The sequence below is a fragment of the Oncorhynchus clarkii genome, unplaced genomic scaffold, assembly GCF_045791955.1.
Source record: "Oncorhynchus clarkii lewisi isolate Uvic-CL-2024 unplaced genomic scaffold, UVic_Ocla_1.0 unplaced_contig_3050_pilon_pilon, whole genome shotgun sequence".
NCBI classification, from domain to species: domain Eukaryota; kingdom Metazoa; phylum Chordata; class Actinopteri; order Salmoniformes; family Salmonidae; genus Oncorhynchus; species Oncorhynchus clarkii.
Window position 1 is genome coordinate 56,900 of NW_027257965.1, and position 16,373 is coordinate 73,272.

A 16,373-nucleotide genomic window follows, 5' to 3' on the forward strand; every position below is an offset into this window, starting at 1 on the left:
TGCAATCAATTCTAGTCTAACGTAAAAAAATAAAATAAAAATAGACTCATATCTGAAATGATTAAAAAAAAATTGACAATAAAATAAATAAATGAGATTCACACAAGTAATGAGTTGTTAATCGCATGAGAATCTAAAAGTATGTACAGTAACAACTATACTCTCCGCAAAATATGGCCAACAAGGCACTGCAGTAGATGTTCTTACCAAAACGTTCATGGTCAGGAGGATTCCTGTCCAAAAATAAAGCAGGGTCTCAGTTGACTGGGAGCAAAGGTTTGCCAGATGTGACCCCAAATGTTATGCCTTTGTCAGTACTTTATTAAGTGTAGTACTCACCTGACCAAAAAAACTCTCTCTTATAGATAACCTTCAGGTGACATTATTATGTGGACACAGAGATTCGTTTCACATCTTTATTTACAATATTGTTTTTAAGGGAATTGTATTGTCGGGAATATCTAATGAACACTAGGCCTAGATGTGACATGCCAACGATCGTTTATACAAAAATATTACTAGAATTACATCAGTGATAAATTACATTTGTCCCCCAAAAAATCCTGTAGATTTGTTTTGACCCCAATACGTTCTGATGAACAGTCAGGGTGTAAACATTAAGACATTATATGCAATACCCAAGTCAATATGCAAGGTCTGAATGGATAACAGTACAGTATTGTAAATGTAGATTCCAAGGCAAAACAATTATATTGAAGGCCCAATGCAGCCATTTTTAAATCAATATCAAATCATTTCTGGGTAACAATTTAAGTACCTTATTGTAATAGATTTCCATTCAAATGGACCAAAACAGCTTTTAGCAAAAAACAATTTCTCAAGCAAGAAATTTGCTAGGACTGTCTGGGAGTGGTCTGTTGTTATTGGCAGAGGTTTGGAACTGTCTTTGTTATTGGTCTATTAACTCATTTACCGCATGGTGACTTCACTGGGCCTTAAAAGAAAATAATTACATTTAATTTAGAAATAAAACAATTCAAAATACTGTTACTGTGAAACCCACTGATAAATCATAAATAGACAAAGTGCACATAGTATATTTAAATTACTATGATAATAAGTGCATAACACATAGATTTTCAGATCCACAATAGGAATCTTCAGAAATGTACATATTTCTGAAAACAGTAGCTCTTCGAGAGAAAAAAAAAGGTGCATACTATGATTATTGATCAAACGATCCAATGACAAAAGAGGCAATGTCAAGCCGTCAATTGGTTCTATATGTTTTGTGGGAGTTACTTTGACAAAACACTCATAATGGAGGATAGAATTTCAGAGAAATACCACTGACACTAGTCTGATTTGAATTGTTTGTGTTGAAAACTAAGGCGATGATGTGGGAAAATATTCAGCGTGTAATCTGTGTAATAAAAATATACAGTAACATAATGATACTTGTTGGACAAGATTCAATCATGACCATGTTGCATATTGTGAGAAACGTGCACTATGGGAAAAAATATAACTATTGTTCCTGCACCCTTTCATTTTGTTAAAATTATCTATATTTGTATTACCAGATTATCAGGAGTACTTGAAATGTGCTTTTCAATACTACATGAATACTGAGATATTTCATTTGAATCCCTTCCCACAATAGTTAGATTGTCATTACAGTACATTGGTATAAATCACACACACACACATGCTCGCACGAACGCACGAACGCACACACACACACACACACACACACACACACACACACACACACACACACGCACGCACGCACGCACGCACGCACGCACGCACGCACGCACGCACGCACACACACACACACACACACACAATGCAGATTCACCAGGCCTTTTGCGTGGTTGGGAATCACTACGCCTCATTTTAAGCACACATTCTCCCCGCTGAAGGAAAGAGTCTATGCACCAAAAATAAACATAGAGACAAGGATTACATGTGCAAAGCCTATTCTCTCCCAATGGGTTCACGTGTACTGGGGAAGTCACAGGTCTCAGTCACTGCCAGGAGGGCTTACGAAAGGCTGGGGTTACTCATGGAGCTCTGTTGTGATTGGTTACATTAGGCTGTGTGTGAGTGTCTGTGAGAAAGTGAGAGAGAGCAAGAGAGCGAGAGGAACAGCACCCGGATGCAAGAGAAAGAACTTGGTCCCTTGGGAAGCTGCTGGAATTGATGCTATATGCTGAGGGGAGGGTCTCTTTTCTTCCGCTGTGAAAGGAGGGGGCACTTTAAACCCACTTGTATGCACATAGGATTGTGTCCCCTGACCTCTACTCAGCCAAAGGGCCTGATCCTACATCCTTGCAGAGACAATAGTAGTAGGTGCAAGGCAAGGTGAGCCACCAGGGTCCTGGGTTCCTCTGTAACATGCAGACATTAGAGGGATACAATGCATTTCTACCTCAAATTAAAAATCAAATTACATTTTGTTTGTCCCATTTGCCGAATACAACAGGTGTAGACCTTACAGTGAATTTCTTACTTACAAGCCCTTAACCAACAATGCAGTTTTAAGAAAAATAAGTGTTAAGAAAGTATTTACTAAAATAAACTGAAGTAAAAAATAAAGAAATGCCTGTCCTTACTCCTATAATGTTGAAATAAGTGTTCACATTCAACAAATACAGCAGATTTCATTACAATCCACCAGGGCCCTGGGTCCCTCTGTTCACAGTGGTAATAGACAGACATAGGGAGGGCCCTGGGTCCCTCTGTTCACAGTGGTAATAGACAGACATAGGGAGGGCACTGGCAGTAACTATTGTACACTTCTGTCTGTCCTGTTGCAGGGTTGAAATATAAGGGGATTCTATCTCCTAGTTGAGAACAATGGGTCAAGCACAACAAATACAGCATCTAACATTACAATCCATTAACGTCTTCGTTGTACTGCACTGCCGACCTACAATTCCAATTCCAATTCCATCCAAAACATGGATGACAATAAAACTAAATAAATACTGCTAGCAATGGGTAGTTACTGTTTATCATAGTATGAAGTTCCACTGTGTGAAATAATTCAATGTATAAATCTTTAATAGAGGTGAGAATCAGTGGAAAGGTCATTGGATAAACTTGCCAGGAACCCCTCAGTGACATCTACAAAAAAAGAGTGAGGAAGAAAGGGGAACAAATAGCCTTTGACTTAACACACTGAATGACTAGCATAGCCCCCTACCCTCCAGTCACAGCTATGCAGCTCTCCTATATAAACCTAAGCAGCTTCTAGTTTGGTGCCAACGTCTATCAAACTGCTCAACTCTTGAAGTATTTATTTATTTTATATTTATATTTATATTTATTTCATTTATTATAGTGTAAATATGCATATATATATATATAAATGTTGCCGTGATAAATAAATAATGTTGCCATGATAAATAAAGGTAAAATATATATATATATATATCCTATGATTGCATATAACGCTTCCAATCCTTTATACTGTACATGTTTTGTGTTCTATGTTGTTATGTTGTTATGTCTTGCATGTAGCAATCCGTCACCACACATGACGTTCCCTCTCAGGAAATAAAAGTCCATTTAAATTTGACTTTGAGTAATAAGATTTATATAGGGCCTCCAATGTCATAAAGTAGAGTACCTAAGTGCAGTATGTCTTTATGAAATATAGAAATATTTACACTACCTACTGGATGTGTACGTCATTACACTCACGCTACAATTAATGACTTCAACCACCCAGTTACTCAACCCTGCACCTTAGAGGCTGCTGCCCTATGTACGTAGACATGGAATCATGGGTCACTTTAATAATGGAACACTAGTCACTTAATAATAGTCATGTTAATAATGTTTATATACTGCTTTACTTGTCTCATATGTATATACTGTATGCTATTTGACTGTATCTTAGTCTATGCCACTCCGACATTGCTCGTTTAAATATTTATGTATTTCTTAATTCCATTCTCTTACTTTTAGATTTAATGTATTGTTGCATTGAGCTATAGCTAGTCACTACTAGATACTACTGCACTGTTGGAGTTAGGTACACAGGCATTTCACTACACCCGCAATAACATCTGCTAAGTATGTGCATGTGACCCATAAAATTAGATTTGATTTTAATAATAGAGCTATGTTCAGGAAATACATGTTATTTTTGACTTCCTACTTCTGGAGACAGAAATACTGAGGGCTCAATTGAATCGAACCTGTGTAGTTATTTTTCCCAATGGTCAAATAAAAACACAGAATGGTTTAGAGTCACTAGCTCTACCTCCTCTCACTCCCTCCTCTAAGGAGCATTGACACAAATACCCCTAAAATATGTAGGGGGAAATAGTTAAGTAGATATTTGATTACACAGACTATTCTTGTGATTTCGTCTATTGTTCTAAATCTGATGAAAATAAAATGACTTCAACAACAGTATTAGCAAGCCATATATACCATGTAACTGCCTGTACCTACAGTAAACACCTGTCGCTGTTAATAAATAGTAATATTCACTTGTACTATATAATTCTGCCTGTGTAAGTATAAATACAAGCAACATATTCAAGGTCATCAACATAATATCAAATACAGTTTAATAGGATGTAATTCTTCTGACTAGCCAACCCTTTTCAGAGTTGGTGTTTTACAATACTGCTAGCGCACAGTGTCACTTCTGACAACTCAGATGCAAAAGTCTCTACAAATATCCTTTCTTTGTAAAGCTGCTTAGACAACAATGTCAGACTAGCCGACGGCCCCTTTTGTGTATTCAACCTTATTGTTAGGCTCAACACCACGGCTTAAAGTGTTGGTCATCCAGCCCTACAACATGAGTCTGTTCCATTGTTGGACCGACTGACGCCCTGCAAAGACTCAATAACAAACACATTTCTGCACAAATATCTTAACCTGTGAAGAATGACATTTTCATGAGATGAGAGATAGTTCATCACACCAGCCTCAACTCTACAGTATGTACCAGAATACTCTAAAGATATTGATAACTGTAGGTATTCTTAGAAATGGAAATGCAATGAAACGGCCATGTTGCTCTGTTTTTATCACATTAGATCAACTCTGAAACGGCCATGTTGCTCTGTCTTTATCACATTAGATCAACTCTGAAACGACCATGTTGCTCTGTCTTTATCACATTAGATCAACTCTGAAACGGCCATGTTGCTCTGTCTTTATCACATTAGATCAACCCTGAAACGGCCATGTTGCTCTGTCTTTATCACATTAGATCAACCCTGAAACGACCATGTTGCTCTGTCTTTATCACATTAGATCAACTCTGAAACGGCCATGTTGCTCTGTCTTTATCACATTAGATCAACCCTGAAACGGCCATGTTGCTCTGTCTTTATCACATTAGATCAACCCTGAAACGGCCATGTTGCTCTGTCTTTATCACATTAGATCAACTCTGAAACGGCCATGTTGCTCTGTTTTTATCACATTAGTTCAATCCTGAAACGGCCATGTTGCTCTGTCTTTATCACATTAGATCAACTCTGAAACGGCCATGTTGCTCTGTCTTTATCACATTAGATCAACCCTGAAACGGCCATGTTGCTCTGTCTTTATCACATTAGATCAACCCTGAAACGGCCATGTTGCTCTGTCTTTATCACATTAGATCAACCCTGAAACGGCCATGTTGCTCTGTCTTTATCACATTAGTTCAATCCTGAAACGGCCATGTTGCTCTGTCTTTATCACATTAGATCAACTCTGAAACGGCCATGTTGCTCTGTCTTTATCACATTAGATCAACCCTGAAACGGCCATGTTGCTCTGTCTTTATCACATTAGATCAACTCTGAAACGGGCATGTTGCTCTATCTTTATCACATTAGATCAACCCTGAAACGGCCATGTTGCTCTGTCTTTATCACATTAGATCAACCCTGAAACAGCCATGTTGCTCTGTCTTTATCACATTAGATCAACCCTGAAACAGCCATGTTGCTCTGTCTTTATCACATTAGATCAACCCTGAAACGGCCATGTTGCTCTGTCTTTATCACATTAGATCAACCCTGAAACGGCCATGTTGCTCTGTCTTTATCACATTAGATCAACTCTGAAAATAGAAAGAAAAAGCATAACAAATGTCCTTGTTAAAGACAAAGACCTCTAAGATGAATCTTTCGATCCATTATCAGAATTAAAGAGGAGAAATGTTAAGATAACAAAAATGTAAATAAATATATCTCTGTGTAAAATAACAACTATTCATTTGTAGTATTTTACTGTGTAGACTTTGACTTTTTAGATCAAATATATTAGTTAAATGGCACTCAAATGTCCATATATCAATGTTTCTATTAATGCAAGGTTAAGCAGTGGAAAGTAATAAGGTCTGCTGCTGAAATTGATGATCTTTTCAGTATTGACATGAATTAACATAGCAGAATTTGCAATGCAATACATTTATTCTACAGATCTCTCTGTCTAACATATTATTATGACAACAAAATATAATAAGAAATAAACAATTGATAAACAAAGGGATTCAATCGAACACACTTTGCATCGTTCAGTCAGTAGCTCTTTTTCCCATTGTGAAATAAAAATCACAATGATTTTGGTTGCTGTGAAAACCTATCACCAGGTCACAGTATATATGATTCTCTATTTCAGATAAATGAGTGTAGATATGGCTAATAGTATAGAAACAAAGACTATGTGTACACATTGCAATGGTGGGTTTCATTGAATTCCAGCTGTGGTAAAATTTGAAGTATATTACATTTTGTAATTGTGGCGTTGAAAAATGATACATTTTCATATCTCCTAAAAGCACATTCTAAGTGTATTCCCTGTAAAGTGTAACATTGAATTTCCTCTAAAGCAATAACAATATTGCATTTCCCTTACTATTGTTATTTGGATATGCCTATCTCTCTGACTGAAAAATGACCCATACTCTGAGACACAATCACTAGACAATGGCATATTTAACAGATATGCAGAACTAAGATATTTATCCTGTTTAGTAAACCGGTGATCAATGATATTCAGACCCCTAACTCCATTGAGCATCAATCAACAGTTCTGTTGTCTATAAGAGAAGTTACAAGGCCATCTCACTGCCTGGGCTGTTTCAGATCTGTTGGAAACGTAGTAAGGTAACTTTTGTACGATATGTACTCCTGGCTGAGGTTAAAATGAAGCGCCCACAAGAACAATGGTTGGATTTAGGTGCTCTTGTCTGTCTGGACAGTTTTTTAATCCATTTAGGGGACAAAGACTGGCCATGATCTATTTCAAGTCGTCTTCTGCAGTGTTTTAGTCAGACACAGAATATCATTATTTTCTAATCAAAGATAAATAGCCTATACTCTAAGAAGGGTTCTTCCTTCGTTTGAAGCTCTATATTTGGGTGCAATCTATCATCATGTAGAATTCTAGAATATTAAATGACATTTTATTGGTCACATAAACATATTTAGCAGATGTAATATACAGACTTTCTGAGAAATCCAGCTAGCGCAGTCTGAGAAATCCAATCCTCTTCATCGAATTTAACGTCGTCCTCCTCCACTGACAATAACCTTAACAAAAGATTCACAAGGCTGTAGATGTCGAAAGAGAAGGAACAAAATGGCTGAGTGATGCAGAACATCCATTGTTTAGTTCTTTTATGTTGGAGCTAAGCACTATACACTGCAATTTGCAAACAAATTGGCCAATGACTGAAACATATTGTCCTATTCACAACATATATATTGTGTTTGAAATATTAAGTTGATTGGTTCTAAGAGTTTTTAGCTTCAAAACATGACTCATTTCCTTTATATCTCAGTCTAAAGCGAACAAGAGATTTACCTCACAATATGTAGGTTAGTGTTATTCTATTGGAAATGGGCTAGCATTGGTATGGCACATTCTGGGACTGCAGATGGAGACTGCAGCAAAACATTTCACAGCACCTTGATCTTGATTTTCTACCCCACTGACTTCTGTACATAAACAAGATTTTGAAGGAAATGCTTTCATTCAGCATGAATGACTTTCATAAAAATTGCTTGTATTTTATTTCTTAGTGGTGACTTGCTAATAAGCCCATTGTCCCAATCCAAATGCCACATTATTTTGCTGTAAATTTAGCTGTGAATAAGCTATATTGTTGTCTCTACCTTCTTGCCCTTTGTGCTGTTGTCTGTGCCCAATAATGTTTGCACCATGTTTGGTGCTGCTGCCATGTTGTAGTGTTGCTACCATGCTGTGTTGTCATGTGTCGCTGCCTTGCTATGTTGTTGTCTTAGGTCTCTCTTTGTGTAGTGTTGTGTTGTCTCTCTTGTCGGGGTGTGTGTTTTGTCCTGTATTTATATTGAATGTATTTATATTTTTAATCCCAGCCCCCGTCCCCGCAGGAGGCCTTATGCCTTCCGGTAGGCCGTCATTGTAAATAAGAATTTGTTCTTAACTGACTTGCCTAGTTAGAATAAAGGTTAAATAAACACACATAAAAAGAGAATGTGCTAGTACTGTTACAGCAGACTGTTTGACTACTGATGAACAAAGTGTATCTTCTCCTTCCTGTAGCAGCAGCCAGAAATCCCAGTACATGACAGAAGCAGTAAAACAGTGAATTAGTGCTCTGTAGTGGCACGGCATCCAAACATGTATCAAAGCAGGACGGGGGGATGGAAAAATCACCCGGGACGTTGGTGAAAAACAGAAATGCAGTTTTTGTGTTTAGAGAGAAAGAGAAAACGGCGAGGTGTAAAGAGAGACGGGGGGAATATAATCTCATCATGCAGGGTCCATGGTGCCTATTTACCCAAAATGCAAAGAGGCCAAGGTCTTTAGAACATCCCGCTGTGTCGATTGAAAAGCAGGAACAAATCAAAGACACAACTCATCTGTGTTTATATTTCTCACACAATGACAAAACCCACCCCTTTATATGCCGACTCTTTATTTATATCCCTGGATCGGAAAATGCACAGCGTTTCCCATCAACTCTTCCCTGTTCTCTTCTCTGTTATCTTCCCTGTTCTCTTCTCTGTTCTATTCCCTGTTCTCTTCCCTGTTCTCTTCCCATCAACTCTTCCCTGTTCTCTTCTCTGTTATCTTCCCTGTTCTCTTCTCTGTTCTATTCCCTGTTCTCTTCCCTGTTCTCTTCCCATCAACTCTTCCCTGTTCTCTTCTCTGTTCTCTTGCCTGTTCTCTTCTCTGTTCTATTCCCTGTTCTCTTCCCTGTTCTCTTCTCTGTTCTCTTCCCTGTTCTCTTCTCTGTTCTCTTCTCTGTTCTCTTCCCTGTTCTCTTCCCTGTTCTCTTCCCTGTTCTCTTCTCTGTTCTCTTCTCTGTTCTCTTCCCTGTTCTCTTCCCTGTTCTTTTCCCTGTTCTCTTCTCTGTTCTCTTCTCTGTTCTCTTCCCTGTTCTCTTCCCTGTTCTCTTCTCTGTTCTCTTCCCTGTTCTCTTCCCTGTTCTCTTCACTGTTCTCTTCTCTGTTCTCTTCTCTGTTCTCTTCCCTGTTCTCTTCCATGTTCTCTTCCCTGTTCTCTTCTCTGTTCTCTTCTCTGTTCTCTTCCCTGTTCTCTTCTCTGTTATCTTCCCTGTTCTCTTCTCTGTTCTATTCCCTGTTCTCTTCCCTGTTCTCTTCCCATCAACTCTTCCCTGTTCTCTTCTCTGTTATCTTCCCTGTTCTCTTCTCTGTTCTATTCCCTGTTCTCTTCCCTGTTCTCTTCCCATCAACTCTTCCCTGTTCTCTTCTCTGTTCTCTTGCCTGTTCTCTTCTCTGTTCTATTCCCTGTTCTCTTCCCTGTTCTCTTCTCTGTTCTCTTCCCTGTTCTCTTCTCTGTTCTCTTCTCTGTTCTCTTCCCTGTTCTCTTCCCTGTTCTCTTCCCTGTTCTCTTCTCTGTTCTCTTCTCTGTTCTCTTCCCTGTTCTCTTCCCTGTTCTTTTCCCTGTTCTCTTCTCTGTTCTCTTCTCTGTTCTCTTCCCTGTTCTCTTCCCTGTTCTCTTCTCTGTTCTCTTCCCTGTTCTCTTCCCTGTTCTCTTCACTGTTCTCTTCTCTGTTCTCTTCTCTGTTCTCTTCCCTGTTCTCTTCCATGTTCTCTTCCCTGTTCTCTTCTCTGTTCTCTTCTCTGTTCTCTTCCCTGTTCTCTTCTCTGTTCTCTTCCCTGTTCTCTTCTCTGTTCTCTTCTCTGTTATCTTCTCTGTTCTCTTCTCTGTTCTCTTCCCTGTTCTCTTCTCTGTTCTCTTCTCTGTTCTCTTCTCTGTTCTCTTCCCTGTTCTCTTCTCTGTTCTCTTCTCTTCTCTGTTCTCTTCTCTGTTCTCTTCTCTGTTTTCTTCCATGTTCTCTTCTCTGTTCTCTTCCCTGTTCTCTTCTCTGTTCTCTTCTCTTCCCTGTTCTCTTCTCTGTTCTCTTCTCTGTTCTCTTCTCTGTTCTCTTCCCTGTTCTCTTCCCTGTTCTTTTCCCTGTTCTCTTCTCTGTTCTCTTCTCTGTTCTCTTCCCTGTTCTCTTCCCTGTTCTCTTCTCTGTTCTCTTCCCTGTTCTCTTCCCTGTTCTCTTCCCTGTTCTCTTCTCTGTTCTCTTCTCTGTTCTCTTCCCTGTTCTCTTCCATGTTCTCTTCCCTGTTCTCTTCTCTGTTCTCTTCTCTGTTCTCTTCCCTGTTCTCTTCTCTGTTCTCTTCCCTGTTCTCTTCTCTGTTCTCTTCTCTGTTATCTTCTCTGTTCTCTTCTCTGTTCTCTTCCCTGTTCTCTTCTCTGTTCTCTTCTCTGTTCTCTTCTCTGTTCTCTTCCCTGTTCTCTTCTCTGTTCTCTTCTCTTCTCTGTTCTCTTTTCTGTTCTCTTCTCTGTTTTCTTCCCTGTTCTCTTCTCTGTTCTCTTCCCTGTTCTCTTCTCTGTTCTCTTCTCTTCCCTGTTCTCTTCTCTGTTCTCTTCTCTGTTCTCTTCCCTGTTCTCTTCCCTATTCTCTTCCCTGTTCTCTTCCCTGTTCTCTTCTCTGTTCTCTTCTCTGTTCTCTTCCCTATTCTCTTCCCTGTTCTCCACCAATACTATTTGAGCTTATTTATGTATTTTTAATAGTCATTTTCTAAATTGTAGATTGTCCTACTTGAAGGAGCGTGACTCCATGCTTTGTGTGGGGCTCATCTCCATGTTATATGACCACTGTGTGGTTACTCCTCCTTCTTGTTCTGTCTATTGCATGAATTAGTTTGGTACAAATTACCTCTACTCTGTGTCTGTCAGTCTCTTCATGGGGAGCAAAACAAAGAACAGCTGAGACTGTGGACAGGTAAACAGAGGTCCCCCCACCTCTACTGTCACACACACACACACACACACACACACACACACACACACACACACACACACACACACACACACACACACACACACACACACAGAAAAAGCTTTGCTAACAAAATGGAGAGAGTCTTCGATACAAAGTGGAGAAAGTGCTAATCATATTTCAGTTTAAAAAATAAAATAATGCTTTAGTTTTGGGCCACTAAAGTCGTTTCAGCAACGCCTGATTTCTCGCTTCAAAATTACACCCATTTTCAGACAGGCAGACAAAGAGACACATAGCAGAGGGTGAAAGCCGACTGATGTGTCTCCCAGGCTCACTGTGTATGTATGGTAAGGGATGGGGATGGGGGAGGAGGGTTTCTCTGTCTCTCTCTGCCAGCTGTAAGGTTCTGGTTCTCAGCATCCCCTTGTTTCACCCCCCTCCCTGCTTAAACCACAATACGCTAAGAGACATTCAGCTAGTTCCAGAATAAGAACGTTCTGGAGAGAATTTTAATGATTGTTTTCCATTCCTGCACACCAATAGTTATATTAGACACACTGTCTTTGAACAGGCTGGCAGTCAACGGCATGGCACAGGAAAGGATCCACAGACAGGCTCAAAATTGACAAGCCATCTTCTCTTCTTGAAATCCTTTGAAAATATAATTCCCACTGTTTTGATTAGAATATAAGTAGCTTCAATGTAATGCAGCATTGCTGATCCCTTTGTATAGCTCCCACATAGGCTATAGGGCATTTAGTAGAGCAGTAGCAAGCAGCTTATTCAGGATTGTGAGATATGTTAGAATGATTAGAAAGGAAAAATGATGCTCACCTTCTTCAGGATGTTACCAGCCAGTAAGATTACCCACTATTCAAGCACTAAGTGGAAACAAGGCCTACAAAACCTCAGCATTAACGCCAACATAGACACAAAAAAAGATTAAAATGTAAAAAAATACATCTAATAAAATAAGATTGAAGAAAGAAAATATTCTGCCATGTTTGTGTTGAAACAGAGAGGAGCTGAGGAGACACATCTTATCCCATGTGTGATCAACTTTCATGTACATGACAACAGCAAGCAACAGATGCGGGTTTAAGGTTTTGGGGGCTTTTGGGGGAGGCTACACCCCAAAATGTCAAGCCCCAATTTCTATGGTTTTTATTTATCCACAATCCTCTTGATGCCAACTGGTGCTGGGAGCAGCAGGGAGCAGGACGCTTGTCTCAGCAGGGGCCATTAGACATGGTGTGGTGGCCGACATAAAAGAGTTCACAGCACCCCGACACGGAGGGGTTGGGGGGTGAGGGGAGTGAGAGGGGGGGGGTGACAAGGGCCTGAAACTTTCTCTTTTCTATTTTATTCCCAAAGTACAGAAATAGCCATTAAACAACCACTACACTCTATATCCTTTGTGCTAACTCAACATCTGATGCATTTTTGAAAAGCTATTAGAGATACTATCAATATTTAATTCTCTGAACTATATGGTACTTATAGTAATATATAGATTAACTCTTAGATAGTGCTCAAGGACAGCACTACCTAGACTGGGTAGCTATTTCACATGTTAAGACCTGGGAAGATTAGGGAGACCTGGGCCTTTATCCAGAGTGTCTCAGAGTAGGTGCTGATCTAGGATCTGTTTATATAATAGTATTAATTATGATAAATGGTAAACTAGAAGGCAACTGACCCTAGATCAACATTTTCTCTGAGATGCTTTGTGGATACGTTTAATTACTTTTCATGTTATGTTTCATGTTTTCCTTATTGTGGGAAATTGGGGTGAATTCTGCCTATCTATTAAACTGACCTGACTCATGGCTCAATATGAAACACAATGTTTAGCATGTGAATGTAAAGGATAAATGAATGGAATGTGAAAACTAAATAGGTAATAATATGATTTCCTGATTTCCCCCTCTGCCACAGACATTCATTTGAACTCCTCTGTGACAAATATTATTTGCAGAGAGAACAAGTGGGGAGTGATTGTGTATTGAGTATAACTAATTAAATCTCGCAAATTGCAAATGCCACAGCTTTATTTCTCTCCATACAGCTGACTTTCAACATTATGAAACATGATTGTAAGAAATTGCAACGAGGAAGAGCAGCTGAAAATGAGGAGAAAATGACTTTAATTATATGATGGAAGATACTGGCTGTGAATTGAGTGTATGGTTTCTGTCCGTGGCAACAATTGTGTCAGCAGATAGACACATCGATCGTCTTTTTATAAAGAAGCTGTGGAGGTATACTGACATTGTTCTTAGTCTTAAATACAACATTTACTTCAATATGTCCTCTCACTGTGTTTTACAGCCCCAGAGAAAAGATATGACCTTCACCTATTCCGCAGAGAATGTCAGGATACTGTAATAATGACATTTCCTTACAATGTTGTGATTGACAGACATACAAGATTTTTTTGAAACGATGTACTACTGACAAAGTTAAGTAGTAAATAGTAAATTGTTAGAAGTGAGTAGGAAGGATGGGTAAAAGAGCCCACATCATTTATATTCATCCAGGTGAGTCTCATTTAAATACAACGGATATCTCTTTTACATTGTAAAACTATGAATATCTCTTTTACATTGTAATACTATGGATATCTCTTTTACATTGTAATACTATGGATATATCTTTTACATTGTAAAACTATGGATATCTCTTTTACATTGTAAAACTATGGATATCTCTTTGACATTGTAATACTATGGATATCTCTTCTACATTTAAATACTATGGATATCTACTTTACATTGTAGTACTATGGATATCTACTTTACATTTAAATACTATGGTTATCTCTTTGACATTTAAATACTATGGATATCTACTTTACATTATAATACTATGGATATCTATTTTACATTTAAATACTATGGATACCTCTTCTACATTGAAATACTATGGATATCTACTTTACATTGTAGTACTATGGATATCTACTTTACATTTAAATACTATGGATATCTCTTTGACATTTAAATACTATGGATATCTACTTTACATTGTAGTACTATGGATATCTACTTTACATTTAAATACTATGGATATCTCTTTGACATTTAAATACTATGGATATCTACTTTACATTTAAATACTATGGATATCTACTTTACATTGTAATACTACAGATATCTCTTTGACATTTAAATACTACGGATATCTCTTTTACATTGTAATACTGTGGATATCTATTTTACGACATTCACCTTCACATCATACCCCACACCCTTCACCCTTCACCTTCATCATACCCCCACACCCTTCACCTTCATCATACCCCCACACTCTTCACCCTTCACCTTCATCATACCCCCACACCCTTCACCCTTCACCTTCATCATACCCCCACACCCTTCACCCTTCACCTTCATCATACCCCCACACTCTTCACCCTTCACCTTCATCATACCCCCACACCCTTCACCTTCACCCTTCACCTTCATCATACCCCCACACTCTTCACCCTTCACCTTCATCATACCCCCACACTCTTCACCCTTCACCTTCATCATACCCCCACACTCTTCACCCTTCACCTTCATCATACCCCCACACTCTTCACCCTTCACCTTCATCATACCCCCACACTCTTCACCCTTCACCTTCATCATACCCCCACACTCTTCACCCTTCACCTTCATCATACCCCCACACTCTTCACCCTTCACCTTCATCATACCCCCACACTCTTCACCCTTCACCTTCATCATACCCCCACACCCTTCACATTCACCCTTCAACTTCATCATACCCCCACACTCTTCACCCTTCACCTTCATCATACCCCCACACCCTTCACATTCACCCTTCAACTTCATCATACCCCCACACTCTTCACCCTTCACCTTCATCATACCCCCACACTCTTCACCCTTCACCTTCATCATACCCCCACACCCTTCACCTCAGTGAAAAGTAAGTTAATCACATATCACCTTGCTGTAAGCAGCTAGAAATGCACCATAGTAAACCTCTCCAGCCTCTACACTTACAAATCATTTGTAGGGATGCAAAAAAAATAAAAAATCTTCCAACCAGGATTTCTGGAAAACCGGCGCAACTTTTTTTTAAATGACTGTAATTTTGCAACCCAAGCACACGTTCTCTAACTTCTCCCTGATTCACAGAGGTTTTGCAACCCAAGCACCCGTTCTCTAACTTCTCCCTGATTCACAGAGGTTTTGCAACCCAAGCACACGTTCTCTAACTTCTCCCTGATTCACAGAGGTTTTGCAACCCAAGCACACGTTCTCTAACTTCTCCCTGATTCACAGAGGTTTTGCAACCCAAGCACACGTTCTCTAACTTCTCCCTGATTCACAGAGGTTTTGCAACCCAAGCACACGTTCTCTAACTTCTCCCTGATTCACAGAGGTTTTGCAACCCAAGCACACGTTCTCTAACTTCTCCCTGATTCACAGAGGTTTTGCAACCCAAGCACACGTTCTCTAACTTCTCCCTGATTCACAGAGGTTTTGCAACCCAAGCACACGTTCTCTAACTTCTCCCTGATTCACAGAGGTTTTGCAACCCAAGCACACGTTCTCTAACTTCTCCCTGATTCACAGAGGTTTTGCAATGAACATTACTTTTTTCTGTCATTGATGTACAGCAGACCGTCTGACTATTAGACAGCTGATTGTTTGTTTGAGTCTTTCATATATCTCAATCTTTGCAAGCATCATGTAATTGTTCGTGTCTGAAGCCCAATATGGCTGCCTGCACATCCATGTGTGGCTTTGTGCCTCCATCTTCTGTTCTGTCCCCAGCTGCACACACACAGCAGGGGGTTCCCAATTACCACCACCACTGATTAAAACACACTCATGGACAGAAATCTAATTGGCTTCCAGTGAGGAGAACTGGTCATTTAAGCTAGCTAGCTATAGTGATATGAAAGATAATTGTTAAGTTAAAACCAAGAACACTCCTGGTTTCCTTCATCCCTCCATCTCTCCATCCCTCCACCTCTCCATCCCTCCATCTCTCCATCTCTCCATCCCTCCACCTCTCCATCCCTCCATCTCTCCATCTCTCCATCCCTCCATCTCTCCATCTCTCCATCCCTCCAGTCAACATTTCCTTATTCTAGCAATGGAAACAGATGGAATGAGCTCGGAGTTAACGATTGTTG